The 19,540-nt window shown below is 40.4% G+C and overlaps 1 protein-coding gene across 1 annotated transcript in view; it reads right to left on the bottom strand.

Annotated features, from left to right (window-relative positions):
- LOC101275616 (uncharacterized) overlaps positions 1–19,540 on the bottom strand; it is a 253,173-nt gene that overhangs the window by 78,962 nt on the left and 154,671 nt on the right.

Below are 19,540 nucleotides of genomic sequence, written 5' to 3'. Positions count from 1 at the left end.
TCGGGCTCTGTGGCTGCGGCGGCGGGAACCCTCAGCGGGCGCGGGGCGCGCGGGCCTCGGGCAAGGCCAGGCGCCCACCGGGCAGGACGCGGCGCTTCCGCTCGCCGCCAGTTCCCGGCCGCCCCGCGGGCGCTGTGCCGCGGCGCCGACCCCGGTGTGGGTCGCGGGCCCGGTCGGCACGCGCTCACGCACGCGCGCACGCAGACCTGGGGCGGTGGCGGCAGGCGCGGCGCGCGGGGCCCTGGGCAGCTATCGGTGCCCGCAGGGCCGCGCCCTGCTGCCGGCCTTGGCGCGCGTATGTTAGGACGGGCGCATCCTCGGAGGGAGGCGGCCGGCACCCCGCAGGCACGACAGTGAGTAGAACCGGCGGGCGCTCACTTTTTCCTTCTAGGACCCAGCTCAGACTGCGCGTCCTTGCCCGTCTGGGGCAGGAGTGTAGGCAGGAGGTCACGCTCAGCCCTGCGAGCCGGGTCGGGGAGCGCGCTTGGTCGGGACGCGCCCCTCCTCCCCGGGCCTGCCTCGGGGGCTGTGCGCTGGGAACACTCGGCGCCCGCGACCCTTGGGACAGCCGGCCAGCAGGAGTATGCCGGCGGTGCTCTGCATACTTCTGATTAAGAAGCCATCAAAAGTAGAGGCACGGTCCACGCCAAATGATTTTAGGAAGTGTCTGGGAAAATCCAGTGACAGGCACGATCGAAAATGGGAGCCTTGACGTAGCTCCAATGATTCTAGGGTTTTTCACATTTTGTTGTCGATGCGGGGGAGGGGGGCAGGGATTAGGGAAGAGAGTTGCCTTTCCCTCCGACGCTCCCAGACACCCGTGAGCATTCTGTAGGTTCTTGGAGTGTGCCTAGAGGGAGGGTGAGGTACCGCCACTGCTCCAAACAAGTGCGATAATCAGTGAGCAGTGTGACAGGAAGTCCCAGTAAGGACTGACGAGGGCTAAGCAGGGCTGCTGATCGCCCCCATCCCCAGCATCACCACTCCTCCAAGCCCTAGGCAGCTCGTTGTATTAACGATGGTGAGGATGAAATGAGAGGTCCTTGCCACGCCCCAGCACACCAGCTGGTGTAGGATGGATGCTGGAACAGTGGTCATTCTCTCCTCTTCCCTCCATTTGGGGTCCAGTTCCTGTAGCCCGTCTCCTTCCCTAAGCCATGTGTGCTCCTAGCTCTGCATCATAAGGGACCCTGCCTCAATATCATCTCCTCTCCTTGCAGGCCCTGTGCAGATCTCCTCATAACAACTCAGGGGGCTGGGACAATGGCATGCCAGCGTTTATGTACAAAGTACAAAGCTCTGTACAAGCATAAGGCAATACTAGTGTGTTGGAGGTTCAGTTGATGGGCATTGCAGGGTGACTCAGCCAAATCTGCACCTTGAAGGCCCCCCCTCAGCTTACTCCTCTGGGGATCCTTCCTGACCATTCCATACCTGGTATGCACACTTCCCACCCATGCCTCCATTCTTCGCTGTCCTTGGGAGGGAAGAACAGCTGTCCTCCGACACCCCCTCGCTCCTGAGTGCAGGCTTTCAGCAAGGAGAGTCACCGTCTGTGTTCTCGTCCGGTTGTCCTGTTGAGGCCTGTGAACCTAGCCCTTGGGAGTAGGAAGAATTGCTGTTGGGGGATGAGTCACAGATCAGGAGACACCCTCCCCATCCATCAGCAAGTCTGTGGGTTCTCCCTCCAAAATAAGTGTGCACGGTGTCCATTTCTTTCACTTTACTGCACCACTACCATACTGTGTTTGGAAGACAGCTTCAGTCTCTTGACTTGTTCCACAGAGCAGCCAGAGAGGGAGCTCTAAATTAAAATATAAATCATACCATGTCCTGCTACTGATTCAAACCCTTCAGAAGCTTCTCTCGCAGTTAGCAAGACCCGCAAGACCCTGTGTGTTGGCCGCCCTGTTCTCCACCTCCTGTCAGCGCTCCCTTTCCCTTGGTCTTTCCACTCCAGCCACGGTGGCTGTCTTGCTGTCTCTCCTTCCTGTCTCAGGGCCTTTGCACTTAGTGTTCTTTTTACCTGGAATGTTCTCTTTGTTTTGCAAGGCATTGGCTCCCCAAACTTCAGATCTCAGTAAATGTTGCCTCCTCAGTGAGACTTCAGTTATTCCTTTCCAGCACTTACTGCCATCTGTCAGTGGCTTGGTTATCTGTTGGCTGCCTCCCATAGACCATGCACTGTGTGGGCAGCAGCTCTGTACCACCACTGTATCCCCAGTGTGTGCAGAGCATCTGCTGCAGGCTAGGTGCCCGGGGAGGGCCTGTGGAAGAATGAGTAGGGACCTGAAACTGAGCAGAAGGCCAGCTAGGCAGAAGGGAGCACCCCTGCTCTCTGGAGTCAGGACTTTGAGAAGGTGTTGTATGATCCCAAGTGGTGAGTGCCTCTAGGTAGCAGCAGCCTGGGCAGATCTAGCCTGTGTCAGCCAGCCATGTGCCATGCTTCTTCTGAGTCCATTTCTCTTTTAAGTTTTCCGTAGAGTCTTATTTGAACCAGCTATCCTGGTTTCAGCTGTACTGCAGGGAAGAGTAGAGTGTCTTCACTGAGTTCTGGTATGCAAAAGGGATCCATATTTCTTAAGACCACAGTGGTGATGGCAGCTGAAATTAACACTTACTACCCGAAGTTCAGGGAGTGTCAGGGGACACAATTTGGTGCAGTGAGATTTAGCCGCCACCCCCCCCAGCCCCCGCACCATGGGAAGTATTCCATTGTGTATGTGGACCACTACTCAGCCATGAAAAAGAATGAAATAATGCCATTTGCAGCAACATGGATGGATCTAGAGATTATCACACTAAATGAAGTAAGTCAGAAAGTAAAAGACACATACTGTATATCACTTATATGTGGAATCTAAAATATGACACAAATGAACTTATTTATAAAACAGAAACAGACTCACAGACAGATAGAAAACAAACTTACAGTTACCAAAGGGTAAAGGGGGTGGGGGAGGGATAAATTAGGAGTTTGGGATTAGGAGATATAAACTACTACATATAAAACAGATAAACAACAAGGTTCTACTGTACAGCACAGGGTATTCAATATCCTGTAATAAACCATAATGGAAAACTAAAAACTAAAAATATATATAATTGTATATCCATGGAATATTAAATATAGGTTGCAAAGGAAGGAGTGGGAAGGTAGCAAGGAATATGATTAGTTCCATCCCATAGAATTCTGTGAGAGTCAACTATAAACTATTAGAAGGACTGCATCTATAAAAGTCATACAAAAATAATCAAGTGTAGGATAGAAAATACAACAAATTATTTTATATCAATTATATAATTTAACTCTTGCATCTTTGTCTTTCACTTCTTTTTTTCAATTTAAGAAAGTATACTATATGATTTCCATGTGACTATTATTCTAACACTTTATATACTTCCTTTTTTTTTTTTGCGGTACGCGGGCCTCTCACTGTTGTGGCCTCTCACTGTTGTGGCCTCTCCTGTTGCGGAGCACAGGCTCCAGACGTGCAGGCTCAGCGGCCATGGCTCACAGGTCCAGCCGCTCCGCGGCATGTGGGATCTTCCCGGACCAGGGCACGAACCCGTGTCCCCTGCGTCGGCAGGCGGGCTCTCAACCACTGCACCACCAGGGAAGCCCTATAGACTTCCCTTTTAGCCATGGATTCTAGTTGTCAATATCTCTCACATTAATATCTGTTTAAAAAATCATAAAATATAATCCTAATGTCCTATAAAAAAAAGTAAGTGTTCCCATATCAAACAAACAGAACAGGATAACTTATTTTAATTGGTTTGCAGAAGCCTCCAAAAGCCTTCAAAATTACGAAGTAGCTTCATTAAAATATTTATTGAAAAATGCTAGTTAAAAATTAAAGACACAAGAGGTACCTAAAAACAAAACAAGATGAAAATAGTAAGACTGACATAATTTCTTTCCGTCTGTCTGTTTTTTTTTTTTTTTTTTTGGGCCGCATTGCAAAGCTTGTGGGATCTTAGTTCCCTGACCAGGGAGCGAACCCAGGCCCTCAGCAGTGAGAGAACAGAGTCCTAACCACTGGACCCCAGGGAATTTCCAAGACTGATGTAATTTCTATTGCTCCCCTCTATCCTCTTTTATTTGAGTGCTCATCCTGGTAATCCCTGTCTGTAGTGACCAGTTGAGAGAGGAAAGTAAAATTTCATGTCCCCTCCTGTCCAAATCCAGACACACTGGTTATTGATTCTTTCTCTCCCAGGGACAACTGTTGGTCATTATCTAAGTCTTCCTTTTGGCTATCTTTGGGAGTGGCTCTAAGATCTTGTGAGGATAATATCTTCTGCACCCTCTTTAAGAACACCTCCTAAATCCAATTCAGTACGGCCAGAAATGTTTACTCTTTGTTCCAGCTGAAACCTGACAAGATATTTGAAAGGATTTAATAACTCTATGATCAGAAATTTGGCCAGATTGGAAGCCGACGTTCCCAGCCTGTTAGTACTTTTCTTAAAGCCTTCTCCCCTAAGCTAATTGTACCAAGAGAGGAAGAAAAATATTCCAACATAGGTGGATGGGTCTGACAGTCCTTTGATATCATTTAGGCAGCAATACAGTTCTACGAGAAAGTAAAAACAGCTGTCCTTGTTTTACAAGTCTAGTCTTTCCAGGATCAGAGGTGTGCTTCCAGAAACCACCAATCCTTGTTAACCAATCCTCAAACCTCCCTTATTCATCTCAAAAAGCTTTTCAATATTGGCCTTAAGAAACCAAAGTCCTTGAAGGAAACTGCATTCTTTTCCTGTGCCTTTGAGCTGTAAATATTAACTCTTATCTAGGCCATTTCTTTAAAGTACAATCTTCAGAGAGGTAATTCTAATCAAGAGAATGAAAGGGGGAAAGGTCATTTGAATTTAGATAAATGAAAAATCATGGGTCTTCTCCATAAATATTAGCAGAAAAAGCTTTAGCTATCTGAACAGAAGAACTTAACTTATTCCAACTGTTTTTTTGTAAATAGTGATTTTCACATCATCATACGTGTCTTGTAACTAAAATTTTAAAACGAAGCTATGAGGTCTCTGTTTGCATTTGTATAATATGTTCCTGTTTCTATATACATGTGTGGTTGATGTGTGTTACTTCCTACCTCTGGATGATATTACTAAAATTAATTTGTAAAAGAGCTCTATTCAGTTGCTTTAAAAACAAACAAGAACTTATATAAATTATGGGTTGGTTATTCTAAAAACTCTCAGAAATATAAACTAACCCAAATGCTTTTCAGGTTCATGTGGTCTGAGAAAACATTCAGTATTAAAGCTAGTTTAAGTTCATTGGCTTAATTAAAACAGACATGTTTTTAGAGTTATCAACACTGACTATAATGCAGATAAACAACTTTTATTCTACCTGGGCTTGCTAGTCAAATTCAGGTTATCTCTATTGTAAAATATGTCAGCATCAATGAAATCTGCTTCCACCCAAGATGCTGAATCAAGACTTAATACTTCTCTTCTTCCCTTTCTTTCCTTTACTCTGGCATTGGCCTGGAAAGATAATGCCATCACCCATACCTCCCAGACCACTGCTTAAGGGAGTAACCTGTGGAATTTAGAACAACTTTTTATTTCAGACTAGAAGATTCTCTTCCCATTTGTGCTAAAAACCTGACTAATCCCTTACGTGGAAGTAAACACAAATGAAAGTATGATTAGAAACCATTCCTAATTCTTGGAGACACTGCAGATTCAATTGCTAAGATACTGGCTGCCCGGCAAAGAGCCTTACACTCCCTAACCAAAGTTGGATTATCTTTAAGCTGAGCAAGGAGATGTGTGTGCTGTGGCCTACACCACCTGCTGCACCTGGATTGACACTTCTGGGGAAGCTGAAGCTCAGTCACATAAATCACTGAACAAGCCGTTTGGCTTAAAAAGACCCTTCAATGGGGTCTTTGTGTGTGTGTGTGTGTGTGGTACGCGGGCCTCTCACTGTTGTGGCCTCTCCCGTTGCAGAGCACAGGCTCCGGACGCACAGGCTCAGCGGCCATGGCTCATGGGCCCAGCCACTCCGCGGCATGTGGGATCTTCCCGGACCGGGGCACGAACCCGTGTCCCCTGCATCGGCAGGTGGACTCTCAACCACTGTGCCACCAGGGAAGTCCAGTGGGGTCTTTTTTTAACTTATTTGATTTTGATTGGTTTGGGTCATGGGGACCATAGCTCCAAATGCTTTATGAACATTGAGAATTATCCTACTTACAATAATCATAATAACCTCTCTGGTGTGTTGTGCCCTCTCAAAAGCTTTAAATGCATGTTTGTAGTCACTAGCCACCAAGCAAATGACCTCCCTCAGATTGGAACACTGAAAAAGAAATGGAGGCAGTGACCTACTTAAAAAATGTGAACCTGAAGTCGTGATCTGTGAATACCACAGATGTTCAGAAAAAAAAAACAACAAAAAACCCAAAAAGCAAAAATCAAGGATCAACGAAAGTTGTGAGAACCATAGAGTGGTATAATTGAGAGTGGTGCTACTGCCTTAAATTTTGATTACATATCTCAGGGAGAGATCAAAAGAGAATTGTTAAAAAAAAAAAAAAAAGCCCCAAATGGAGACACTTGTATTAAGCCCCAGTAAGACGTAATACCTGACCTAACTGCAGTCTCAGCCTCTCCCAGGAGTGGATTTTAAACCAATCAGTCTGGAATTTCCTGGTTAGTATTAGTGAGGTAAACTCCCTAAGATCCCTGCCTTTCCCTAAGGGAATGTAACCTTGCCTGAAACAATCTGTTCTTTTACTTCTTTGTCATACCCTCCTTCTACGTATAAAAACTTCACAATTTGTGCAGCTTCTCAGAGCACATTTCTACTTGCTACGTGGGATGCTGTCCGATTCATGAATTATTGAATAAAGGCAAATAGATCTTCAGTTTTACTCTGTTGAATTTTGTTTTTTAACACAAGTTGCAGCAAATAGAGAATATCAATAGATAGATAGTAATTATTTTTTGAAAATGGAAGTTCTAGAATTGAAGAGTACAGTAACTAAAATAAAAAATTCACTAGAGGGTCTCAACAGTAGATTTGAATTGGCAGGAAAAAAACCCAGCATACTTGAGGAGATTGATAGAGATTATGCAAACTGAAGAACACAATGAAAAAAAGAATCAAAAAAAATGAACACAGCCTCAGAATAATAAGGAACAGTCCCCCAGCACCATTATCATTAGGTGGAAGGATTTCCTGGAAGGGGGTACCAGGCAGAGACTTCCTTTCCCAGCCAGGAGCAAATGGAGGAGCACCATTAACTGCACCAACATATGTATAATGGGAGTAGCAGAAAGAGAAGAGAGAGAAAGAAGAAAAAAAAATTCAAAGAAATAATAATTGAAAACTTCCAAAACTTACTGAGAAATAAAAATTTACATATCTAGGGAGCACAACAAATTCTAAGTAGGATAAATGGAAAGAGACCCACAAACAGACACATCATCTTAAATAGGCTGAAACCAAAAGACAAGGAGAAAATCTTGAAAGCAGCAAGAGAAAAATTGTATATAACTTACAAGGGAACCCCAGAAAGATTAACAGCTGACTTTCCTGCAGAAGCTCTGGAGGCCAGAGGTGGTGGGATAATATTAAAAGTACTGAAAGAAAGAAATAAAAGGCCTCTCAACCAGGAGTCCTATATCCAGCAAAGCTGTCTTTCAAAAACAAAGGCAGAATAGACTTTCTTGGATAAACTCTGAGAGAATTTGTTGCTAGCAGAACCAACTTACAAGAAATACCTAAGTTCTTCAGATTGAAAGCAGGTGACCCCAGATGGTAATTCAAATACACATGAACAAAAATAGAGCACTAAGAAAGGTAATTATGTAATTATAAAAGATAAATTCCTATTTTTTTCCTTTTTTCTCTTAACTGATTTAAAAACCAATTGTATAAAATAATATGTATCTAATGTATTGTTTGGCCTACAACATATAGAAATGTAATATATCTAGACTATATCTGCTAATACTAGCACAAAGGAGGTGGGTGGGAGCAAAGCTGTAATAGCTAGGAAAATAATGACAGATGGTAGAGTAATAATTTTAACAATGCATTGTTGGGTTTGTAACATTAATAGATGTAATATATGTATAACAGTAATACCACAAAGGGGAGAAAGGGAATAGAGCTATATAGGAATAATATTTCTATATGTTGCTGGAATTAAGCTAATATACAGTTGAAGTTGATTCTAATAAGTTAAGATGTACATGATAAACAACAAGTTCTTACTATATAGGGAACTATATTCAATATATATATGATGTATACATATGTATAACTGTGTATACATATGTATAACTGTGTATACATATGTATAACTGTGTGTATACATATGTATAACTGAACCACTTTGCTGTACAGTAGAAATTAACACAACATTGTAAATCAACTATACTTCAATAAAATAAATTTTAAAAGATGTGTATGTTAAACCCTAGAGCAACCATTAAAAAGTACTCAAAAATATAGAAAATAAAAAGTAAAATGGCAGATGTAAATATAACTGTATCAATAACAACACTAAATGTAAATGAATTAAACAATTCAATCAAAAAACAGAGTGTCAGATGGATAAAAAGCACGATCCACCTATATGTTGTCTATAGGAGACACATTTTAGATTCAGACACAAATAACTTGAAAGTAAAAAGATGGAAAAAAGATATATCATGTAAACAGCAACCACAAGAAAGGTGGAGTGGCTCTGTTGATATCAGATAAAATAGACTTTAAAACAAAACACACTAGTGGCTGGAGTAAGAGGACATGGAGTTTGCATCACAACTAGGGCACCTACTAGATTCTGGTGGGGGACCTTGACACCCAAGAGGATGGGAGGAATCCCCAAGCAACTGGGTAGGATGTGGGGGTGAGCGAGGAGGTAGGAGAAGTGGAGGTGGGATGGGACTGGCGCCCCTGAGGGCTGGCTGGGGGAGAGGAGAGGTTCCCACACCTGGAGAGGCCCACTGACCACGAAGGTATCAACAGGGATGGGGAGAGACCCTCAGGGGTTGAGAGGATTGGAGGGGAACACAGCTAGTGTTTCTCCTGCCCACTTGGGCCCTGGGGACCCTGCTGGGGTCCCAGGACTGATCCTCTGTGCTCCAAGGCTGCCTAAGCCCTGCCCCCAGATCCCCCAGTGCCTTATCTGGCCACATGGGTACTGAGCCTAGACCCTGACCCTGCCTAAACTCCTCCCCTGCTTAAGGCCTGCCCTCTACAGCCAAGGCCTTTTCTGGACATTTTTTTGCTATTGTGGTTCTGTTTTACCTTCCAGTTGTTCTCTGATTTATATTTTTATTTTTTCTAATATATCTGTCAGTTTTCTAATTTTATTTTTTTATTCCTTGTTATTGTTCTGTTCCAATTTTTTTTTTTGTCATGCCATGTGGCTTGCAGGATCTTGGTTCACGGGCCAGGGGTTGAGCCTGAGCTCCTGTGGTGTGAGCACCGAGTCCAAACCACTGGACTAACAGAGAACCTCAGACCCCAGGGAATATTAATAAGTGTGAGCTCTCCCAGAGGTCCTCATCCCAGCACCAAGACCTGGCTCTACCCACCTGCCTGCAAACTCCAGTGCTGGATGCCTCAGGCCAAACAGTAAGAAAGGAACACAGTCCCACCCATCAAAAAAAATGAGGTGACAAAATAATATGTTACAGATGAAGGAGCAAGGTAAAAACCTACAAGACCAAATAAATGAAGAGGAAATAGGCAACCTACCTGAAAAAGAATTCAGAGTAATGATAGTAAAGATGATCTGAAATCTCAGAAAGAGAATGGAGGCATGGATCGAGAAAATACAAGAAATGTTTAACAAGGACCTAGAAGAACTAAAGAACAAACAAACAGAGATGAACAACACAATAACTGAAATGAAAAATACACTAGAAGGAATCAATAGCAGAATAACAGAGGCAGAAGAACGAATAAGTGAGATGGAAGATAGAATGGTGGAAATAACTGCTGAGGAGCAGAATAAAGAAAAAAGAATGAAAAGAATTGAAGACAGTCTCAGAGACCTCTGGGACAACACTAAATGCACCAATATTTGAATTACAGGGGTCCCAGAAGAAGAAGACAAGAAAAAGAAAGGGTCTGAGAAGATATTTTAAAAGATTATAGTCAAAAACTTCCCTAACATGGGAAAGGAAATAGCCACCCAAATCCAGGAAGCACAGAGAGTCCCATACATGATAAACCCTAGAAGAAACACACTGAGACACATATTAATCAAACTAACAAAAATTACATTCAAAGAAAAAATATTAAAAGCAGCAAGGGAAAAGCAAAACGTAACACACAAGGGAATCCCCATAAGGTTATCAGCTAATTTCTCAGTAGAAACTCTGCAGGCCAGAAGGGAGTGGCAGGATATATTTAAAGTGATGAAAGGGAAAAATCTATAACCAAGATTACTCAGGGATTTCATTCAGATTTGACAGAGAAATCAAAAGCTTTACAGACAAGCAAAAGCCAAGAGAATTCAGCACCACCAAACCAGCTTTAAAACAAATGCTAAAGGAACTTCAATAGACGGGAAACACAAGAGAAGAAAAAGACCGACAAAAACAAACCCAAAACAATTAAGAAAATGGTAGTAGGAACATACATATTGATAATTACCTTAAATGTAAATGAATTAAATGCTCCAACCAAAAGACACAGGGTGGCTGAATGGATACAAAAATAAGACCTGTATATATGCTGTCTACAAGAGACCCACTTCAGACCTAGGGATACATACAGACTGACAGTGAGGGGATAGAAGAATATATTCCATGCAAATCGAAATTAAAAGAAAGCTGGAGTAGCAATACTCATATCAGATAAAATAGACTTTAAAATAAAGACACTTACAAGAGATAAGGAGTGACACTACATAATGATCAAGGGATCAATCCAAGAAGAAGATATAACAATTATAAATATTTATGCACCCAACATAGGAGCACCTCAATAGATAAGGCAAATGCTAACAGCCATAAAAGGAGAAATTGACAGTAACACAATAATAGTGAGGGACTTTAACACCTCACTTACACCAATGGACAGATCATTCAGACAAAATAAATATGGAAACACAAGCTTTAAATAGACCAGATAGATTTAATTGATATTTATAGGACATTCCACCCAAAAGTGGCCAAATACACTTTCTTCTCAAGTGCACGTGGAACATTCGCCAGGATAGATAACACCTGGGGTCACAAATCAAGTCTCGGAAAATTTAAGGAAATTGAAATTATATCAAGCATCTTTTCTGACTACATGCTATGAGATTAGAAATCAATTACAGGAAAAAACCTGTAAAAACAACAAACACAGGGAGGCTAAACAGTGCACTGCTAAATAACCAAGAGATTACTGAAGAAATTGAAGAGGAAAGAGGAAATCAAAAAAATACATAGAAACAAATGCCAACAAAAACGTGGTGACCCAAAACCTACTGGATGCAGCAAAAAGCAGTTTTAAGAGGGAAGTTTATGGCAATTCAATCTCACCTCAAGAAACAAGAAAAATCTCAAACAATCTAACCTTACACCTAAGCAAATAGAGAAAGAACAAAAAAAACCTAAAGTCAGTAGAAGGAAAGAAATCATAAAGATCAGAGCAGAAATAAGTCAAATAAAAATGAAGAAAACAATAGCAAAGATGAATAAAACTAAAAGTTTGCTCTTTGAGAATATAAACAAAATTGATAAACCTTTAGCCAGTGTGATCAAGAAAAAAGGGAGGGGCTTCCCTGGTGGCACAGTGGTTAAGAATCCACCTGCCAATGCAGGGCACACGGTTTCGAGCCCTGACCTGGGAAGATCCCACATGCTGTGGAGCAACTAAGCCTGTGTGACACAACTACTGAGCCCACATGCCACAACTACTGAGCCCAACATGCCACAACTACTGAGCCCAACATGCCACAACTACTGAGCCCAACACGCCACAACTACTAAGCCCAACATGCCAGGGCTTTGCATATCAGGAGCCCACGCTCTGCAACAAGAGAAGCCACTGCAATGGGAAGCCCATGCACTGCAGCGAAGAGTGGCCCCTGCTTGCTGCAACTAGAGAAAGCCTGTGCACAGCAACAAAGACTCAATGCAGCAAAAAGTAAATAAATAAATAAATTTATTTTTTAAAAAAAGAAAAAAGGAAGAGGACACAAATCAAAATTAGAAATGAAAAGGAAGAAATTACAACTGATACTGCAGAAATGCAAAGGATCATAAGGACTACTGCAAGCAACTATATGCCAATAAAATGGACAACATGGAAGAAATAGCCAAATTCTTGGAAAGGTACAACTTTCCTGACTGAACCAGGAAGCATTAGAAAATATAAACAGACCAACCACAAGTAATGAAATTGAAACTGTAATTAAAAATTTTCCAACAAACAAAAGTCCAGGACCAGACGGCTTCACAGGCGAATGCTATGGAACACTTAGAGAAGAGCTAACACCTATCCTTCTCAAACTCTTCCAAAATATAGCAGAGGGAGGAACACTCCCAAACTCATTCTATGAGGCCACCATCACCCTAATACCAAAACCAGACAAGGATGTCACACACACACAAAAAAATTACAGGCCAATATCACATAGATACAAAAATCCTCAACAAAACACTAGCAAACAGAATCCAACAGCACATTAAAAGGATCATACACAATGATCAAGTGGGATTTATCCCAGGAATGCAAGGATTCTTCAATATATGCAAATCAATCAATGTGATACACCATATTAACAAATTAAAGAATAAAAAGCATATGATCATCTCAATAGATGCAGAAAAAGCTTTTGACAAAATTCAACACCGATTTATGATAAAGACTCTTCAGAAAGTGGGCATAGAGGGAATCCACCTCAACATAATAAAGGCCATATACGACAAACCCACAGCAAACATCATTCTCAATGGTGAAAAACTGAGAGCATTTCCTCTAAGATCAGGAACAAGACAAGGATGTCCACTCTCACCACTATTATTCAACATAGTTTTGGTAGTCCTAACCATGGCAATCAGAGAAGAAAAAGAAGTAAAAGGAATAGAAATTGGAAAAGAAGAAATAAAACCATCACTGTTTGCAGATGACATGATACTATACATAAAAAACCCTAAAGATGCCACCAGGAAACTACTAGAGTTAATCAATCAATTTGGTAAAGTTACAGGATACAAAATTAATGCACAGGAATCTCCTGCATTCCTATACACTAACAACGAAAGATCAGGAAGAGAAATTAAGGAAACAATCCCATTTACCATTGCAACAAAAAGAATAAAATACCTAGGTATAAATCTACCTAAGGAGGCAAAAGACCTGTACTCAGAAAACTATAAAACACTGATGAAAGAAATCAAAGGTGACACAGACAGATGGAGAAATATACCATGTTCTTGGATTGGAAGAATCAATATTGTGAAAATGACTATACTCCCCAAAGCAATCTACAGGTTCAATGCAATCCCTATCAAATTACCAGTGGCATTCTTCGCAGAATTAGGAGAAAAAATCTTACAATTTGTATGGAAACACAAAGGACCCTGAATAGCCAAAGCAATCTTGAGAAAGAAAAACAGAGCTGGAGGAATCAGGCTCCCTGACTTCAGACGATACTACAAAGGTACAGTGATCAAGACAGCATGGTACTGGCACAAAAACAGAAATATGGATTGATGGAACAGGATAGAAAGCCCAGAGATAAACCCACACACCTACAGACACCTAATCTAAGACAAAGGAGGCAAGAATATAAAACGGAGAAAAGAGAGCCTCTTCAATAAATGGTGCTGGGAAAACTGGACAGCTACATGTTAAAGTATGAAATTAGAACACTCCCTAACACCATACACAAGAATAAACTCAAAATGGATTAATGACCTAAATGTAAAGCTAGACACCATAAAACTCTTAGAGGAAAACATAGGCAGAACACTCTTTGACATAAATTGCAGCAGGATCTTCTTTGACCCACCTCCTAGAGTAATGGAAAAAAAAAAAAAAAAGGGACCTAATGAAACTTAAAAGCTCTTGCACAATCAAGGAAACCATAAACAAGACAAAAAGACAACCTTCAGAATGGGAGAAAATATTTGCAAATGAAGCAACTGACAAAGGATTAATCTCCAAAATATACAAACAGCTCATGCAGCTCAACACCAAAACAAACAAACAAACAAATCAAAAAATGGGTGGAAGACCTAAATAGACATTTCTCCAAAGAAGGCTTACAGATGGCCAACAAATACATGAAAAGATGCTCAACATCACTAATTATTAGAGAAATGCAAATCTAAACTACAATGAGGTATCACCTCACATTGGTCAGAATGGCCATCATCAAAAAATAAACAATAAATGCTGGAGAGGGTGTGGAGAAAAGGGAACCTTCTTGCACCATTGGTGGGAATGTGAATTGGTACAGCCACTATGGAGAACAGTATGGAGGTTCCATAAAAAATTAAAAAGAACTACCATATGACCCAGCAATCCCACTACTGGGCATATATCCTGAGAAAACTGTAATTCAAAAGGACACATGTACCACAATGTTCATTTAAGCACTATTTGCAATAGCCAGGAAATGGAAACAACCTAAATGTTCAATGACTGTTGAATGGATAAAGAAGATGTGGTACCTATACACAATGGAATATTACTCAGCCCTAGAAAGGAATGAAATTGGGTCATTTGTAGAGATGTGGATGGACCTACAGTCTGTCATACAGAGTGAAGTAAGTCAGGAAGAGAAAAAGAAATATCGTATATTAATGCATACATGTGGAATCCAGAAAAATGATACAGATGAACCTAGTTCCAGTGCAGGAATAGAGGCGCAGATGTAGAGATCGGACATGTGGATGCAGTGGGGGAAGGGGAGGGTGGGATGAACTAGAAGATTAGATTTTACATAAATACACTACCATGCGTAAAATAGATAGCTAGTGGGAACCTGCTATAAATCACAGGAAGCTCAGCTTGGTGCTCTGTGATGACATAGATGGGATGGGGGGGTGGTGGGAGAGAGGTTTAATAGGGAGGGGATATATGTATACATATAGCTGATTCAGTTCATCATATAGCAGAAATGAACACAGCATTGTAAAGCAGTTATACTCCAATTTAAAAAATTAAAAACAACCAAAAACAAAAGACACTAGAGGCAAAGAAGGGCATTTTATAACAATAAAAGGGTTAATCCGTCAGGAAGATATAAGTACAAATATATATCCACCTACCTAATAACAGAGCACTAAAGTACATAAAGCAAAAACTGACAGAAATGAAGGGAGAAATAGGTAATTCAACAATAACAGTTGGAGGTTTATGCCCAACTTTCAATAATGGATAGAGCAACTATACAGAAGATCAAGGAAATAGAATATTTGATCTACACCATAAACCATTTAGGCGTAATAGTCATATACAGAACAGAGTATACTTTCCAACAATAACAGAGTATACTTTCTTCTCAAGTGTATATGGAACATTCTCCAGGCTAGACCATGTGTTAGTCCATAAAACAAACTTCCACAAATTTAAAAGTATGGAAGTAATACAAAATATGTTCTTTGACCACAATGAAATGAAATTAGAAATCAATAATAAGGGAAATTTGAGAAACTCACAAATATGTGGAAATTAAATAACAAACTCCTAAATAACTCATGGGTCCAAGAAGAAATCAAAAGAAAAATCAGAAAATACCTTGATATAAATGAAAATGAAGACAAAATATGCCAAAAGTTATGAAGACAGGTAAAGCAGTGCTCAGAGGGAAATTTATAGCTGCAAATACCTGTATTAATAAAGAAGAAAAATCTGAAATCAACAACTGGATCTGCAATGACACAGGGAAAAAAAGAGCAAAACTAAATCTAAAACAAGCACAAGGAAGGAAACAATACAGATTAGAGTAGGAGTTAGTAGAGGCACAATGGAGAACAGAAATATTGAGGAACAGAAATAGAGACTAGAGAAAAAACAGAAAATAAAAGAAACCAAATGCTGGTTCTTAGGGAAAAGCAACAGAATTGACAGACCTTTAGCTGGTTTGACCAAGTGAAAGAAGAGGACTCATTACCAGAATCAGAAATGAAAGAAGGGGTATTACTTCTCACTTTGCAGAAATAAAAAGGATTATAAGAGAATATTGAACAACTGTACACCAACGGTTAGATGACTTAGATAAAATGGACAAATTCCTAGAAAGATGCAAACTATCAAAACTTACTCAAGAGAAATTGACAATCTGAATAGCTCTATAACAAGTAGAGATTGAATCAGTAATAACAAGACTACCTACAAAGAAAAGCCCACACCCAATTGGCTTCACCCCTGAATTCTACCAAACATTGAAAAAAGAATTAATACCAATTCTTCACAAACTATTGAAGAAAATAGAAGATGAGGGAAGATTTCCCAAATTATTTTATGGGGCCAAAACCAGACAAAGACATTAAAAGAAAAGAAAATTACAGACCAATATCTCTTATGGATATGGATGCAAAAATCTTCAACAAAATACTAGCAAACCAAATTAAAAATATAATGAGAATTACACGTCTTGACCAAGTGAGATTTATCTCAGAAATGCAAGGATTGTTTAACATCTGAAGATCAATTAATGTAATACACCACATCAACAGAATAAAGAACAAAAGTTGCATGATTATCTCAATAGACAGGACAAGCATTTGACAAAAATCCAACACTCTCTTGTGACAAAAAAAACTTGACAAACTAGGAATATAGGAACTTTATTTACCCAATAAAGGGCATCTGTGAAAACCCCACAGCTAACATCATACTTAATGGTGAAGATGGGATGCTTTCCCCCTAAAATCAGGAAAAACAAGGATGTCCATTCTTGCCATTTTTATTCAAATGTACAGTACTGGAGGCTCTAATCAGGGCACTTAGGCAAGAAAAAAAAGACATCCAGATGGGAAAGGAAGAAGTAAAACTGTCTCTGCTTATAGATAACATGATCTGGTGTGTAGAAAATCCTAAGGAATCCATTAAAAAACTAGAACTAATAATGAGTTCAACAAGGTTGCAGGATACGAGATCAATATACAAAAGTTGATTGTATTTCTATTCACTTTTAATGACCAGTCTGAAAATGGAATTCAGGAGATAATTTCATTCACAATGCATCAAAAATTATATAAAGTACTTAGGAATGAATTTTTCAAAGGAAGTGAAAGCTTGTATTCTGAAAATGACAAAATGTTGTTGAAAGAAACAAAAGAAGACCTAAATAAATGGGGAAAAAGTCCTATGTTCATAGATCAGAAAACTCAACATTGTTAAGATGACAGTGCTCTCCAAACTCATGTACAGATTCAATAAAATCCTTATCAGAATCTCAATTGATATCTTTGTAGAAATTGACAACCTGATTCTAAAAGTCATATGGAATTGCAAGGGACTCAGAATAGCTAAGACACTCCTGAAAAAGAAGGGGAAAGTAGGAAGACTCCACTTTCTGATTTCAAACCTTACTACAAAGTAATGGTAAACAAGACAGTGTGGTACTAGTACAAGAATAGACATATATCAGTGGAATGCAGTTGACAGTCCAGGAATAAATCCATACATCTGTGATCAGCTTACTTTCAACAGGGGGGTCAAGACTATTCAAAGGGAAAAATAGTCTTTTCAACAAATGTTCTGGAGTTGCAGAGGACTTTACGTGATGCTGTGTGCAACCATCATGCTAGGGGCTCACAGAGTCATATCTGGCCCTGCTGGCTCCACTCAGAGAAGAGTGGGTGTGGTAGAGTTTATCCTGGGCACCGACTTGTGGGGCAGAGGGTGGCATGCTCCCCTATCAGGCTAATTCTTGACTACTCCACCAAACGTAGAGAAGAAGTGCTGGAAAGAGGCAAACCTCTCGCTGGGACTGCTGAAAGCTCCCGCACCAAGGTTACTGAACCCATGATATACGTTATAGGAAAGCTTAACTTTTCCTGCTTCAGCTATGCTTGAAGGATTTTAAGAGGAACCTGTAACAATCTCTGAAAGGATGTTGTCTCAAGTGCTACCTGACAACAAGCCATTGCTGGCGAAGAATTGATGTCTGTAAAGATAAGCAAATAGAGAAATTTCACCTATAAAAAAATTACCAGTTAAAAGAAAAGCATATGAATTTGGAAATGAATTTATAAAACATGAACAGGAGAAAATTTTACAAAACTCCCAACTTTCTGTTTTTAATGAACGTCTAGAGGACATTGGAAATAATGTATGGAAATTAAAAACATGATCACTGAATCACAAATATTAATGAAGGCAATGAACAGCAGATGAGGTGAAACCAGAAAAGCAAAGCAGAAGATAAAACTGAGATATTCTCCCAGAACAGAGAGGAAAAGGATAAAATAATGAAAATAATGAGAGATTCTGGGGATAGAACCTGGGAATACAATCGGTAGAAAGAAACCCCAGAAGTTTGGAATAGAGCAGTTGCAGTGGAAGCAATAATTGACGAAAAGAAAGCTTTCCTAAGCTAAATACAGAGACCCAAGCGAGCCCCTCATATTGATCTGATGAATACAGAAATTATACTCTTTTTTTTAAATAAAAAGTAGTATGAGATAGAGAAATGGAGAGAAGTGCCCAATTTCTCACCCCCATATGAAGGGCAGCTGAAGCCAGAGCCCTGACCTTTGACTTCCAGAGCAGTGTCCTCAGCATGCAGGCATGCTGAGGGACATGTGACATTGAGGTTTCAAAAATCTCTTATTCTACAATAAATATATCTACTAATTAATTCAAATGAGGCTCTGAAATAATAGGAACATATGATTTTTAAGCTTGAATTTGTAAGAAGTTTCTAACTTCAAGAGCCAAAATCAGCCTTGAAGATTATTCCAGGAAAAATGCTACTCTCACCCATTACTGTCTCTTCCATGAGCCTCTAAACTATTCCATGACTTAATGAAGAGTTTATGTTAGAACTATCTTTTCCCATGAAAGGATTCTTTCAGCAGATGTCAAACACCATTTCATGACTTTGCTTTTTGTGAATTTAAGATTACAACTATATGTGGGGAAGATTAAAATCCACTGCATGATGCAGCATAAGCACAGACATTTGCTAATGGAAAACAATCATGGCTACTGGCTAATCTGAGTAGCCAACTCCCCCAGGACCAGCACCCAGTATGCACTGAGTCAGATTCAGAGGTCAGGACTCATGTCTGTATCAGAGCTGACTCCTCAGCACAGCATATGCCACACTCTAATGATCAGGGCACAGCCACTATTCTCCCATATCATCTTTTGCTAATCTCACCTGCTTTCTACAGGTCTTTAGCTCCAATAGGATCAAACTACAGACATCCTTGAATGCCAGCCCTGTCCCTACTCCCCAAGTCTGGAAAAGTACATGTTTGGCAGGTGTAGCTATTTTGTTTTTTCAACCCTGTCTAAGGCTTTAACTCTTCTTTATCCTTTTTAAACACCAGATTTGGCCTCTTCCTTCAGCCAGCTGGATGCCTT

This window comes from Orcinus orca, chromosome 7 (assembly GCF_937001465.1).
Source record: "Orcinus orca chromosome 7, mOrcOrc1.1, whole genome shotgun sequence".
Lineage (NCBI taxonomy): Eukaryota > Metazoa > Chordata > Mammalia > Artiodactyla > Delphinidae > Orcinus > Orcinus orca.
This window is presented reverse-complemented; position numbering and strand designations above follow the sequence as displayed.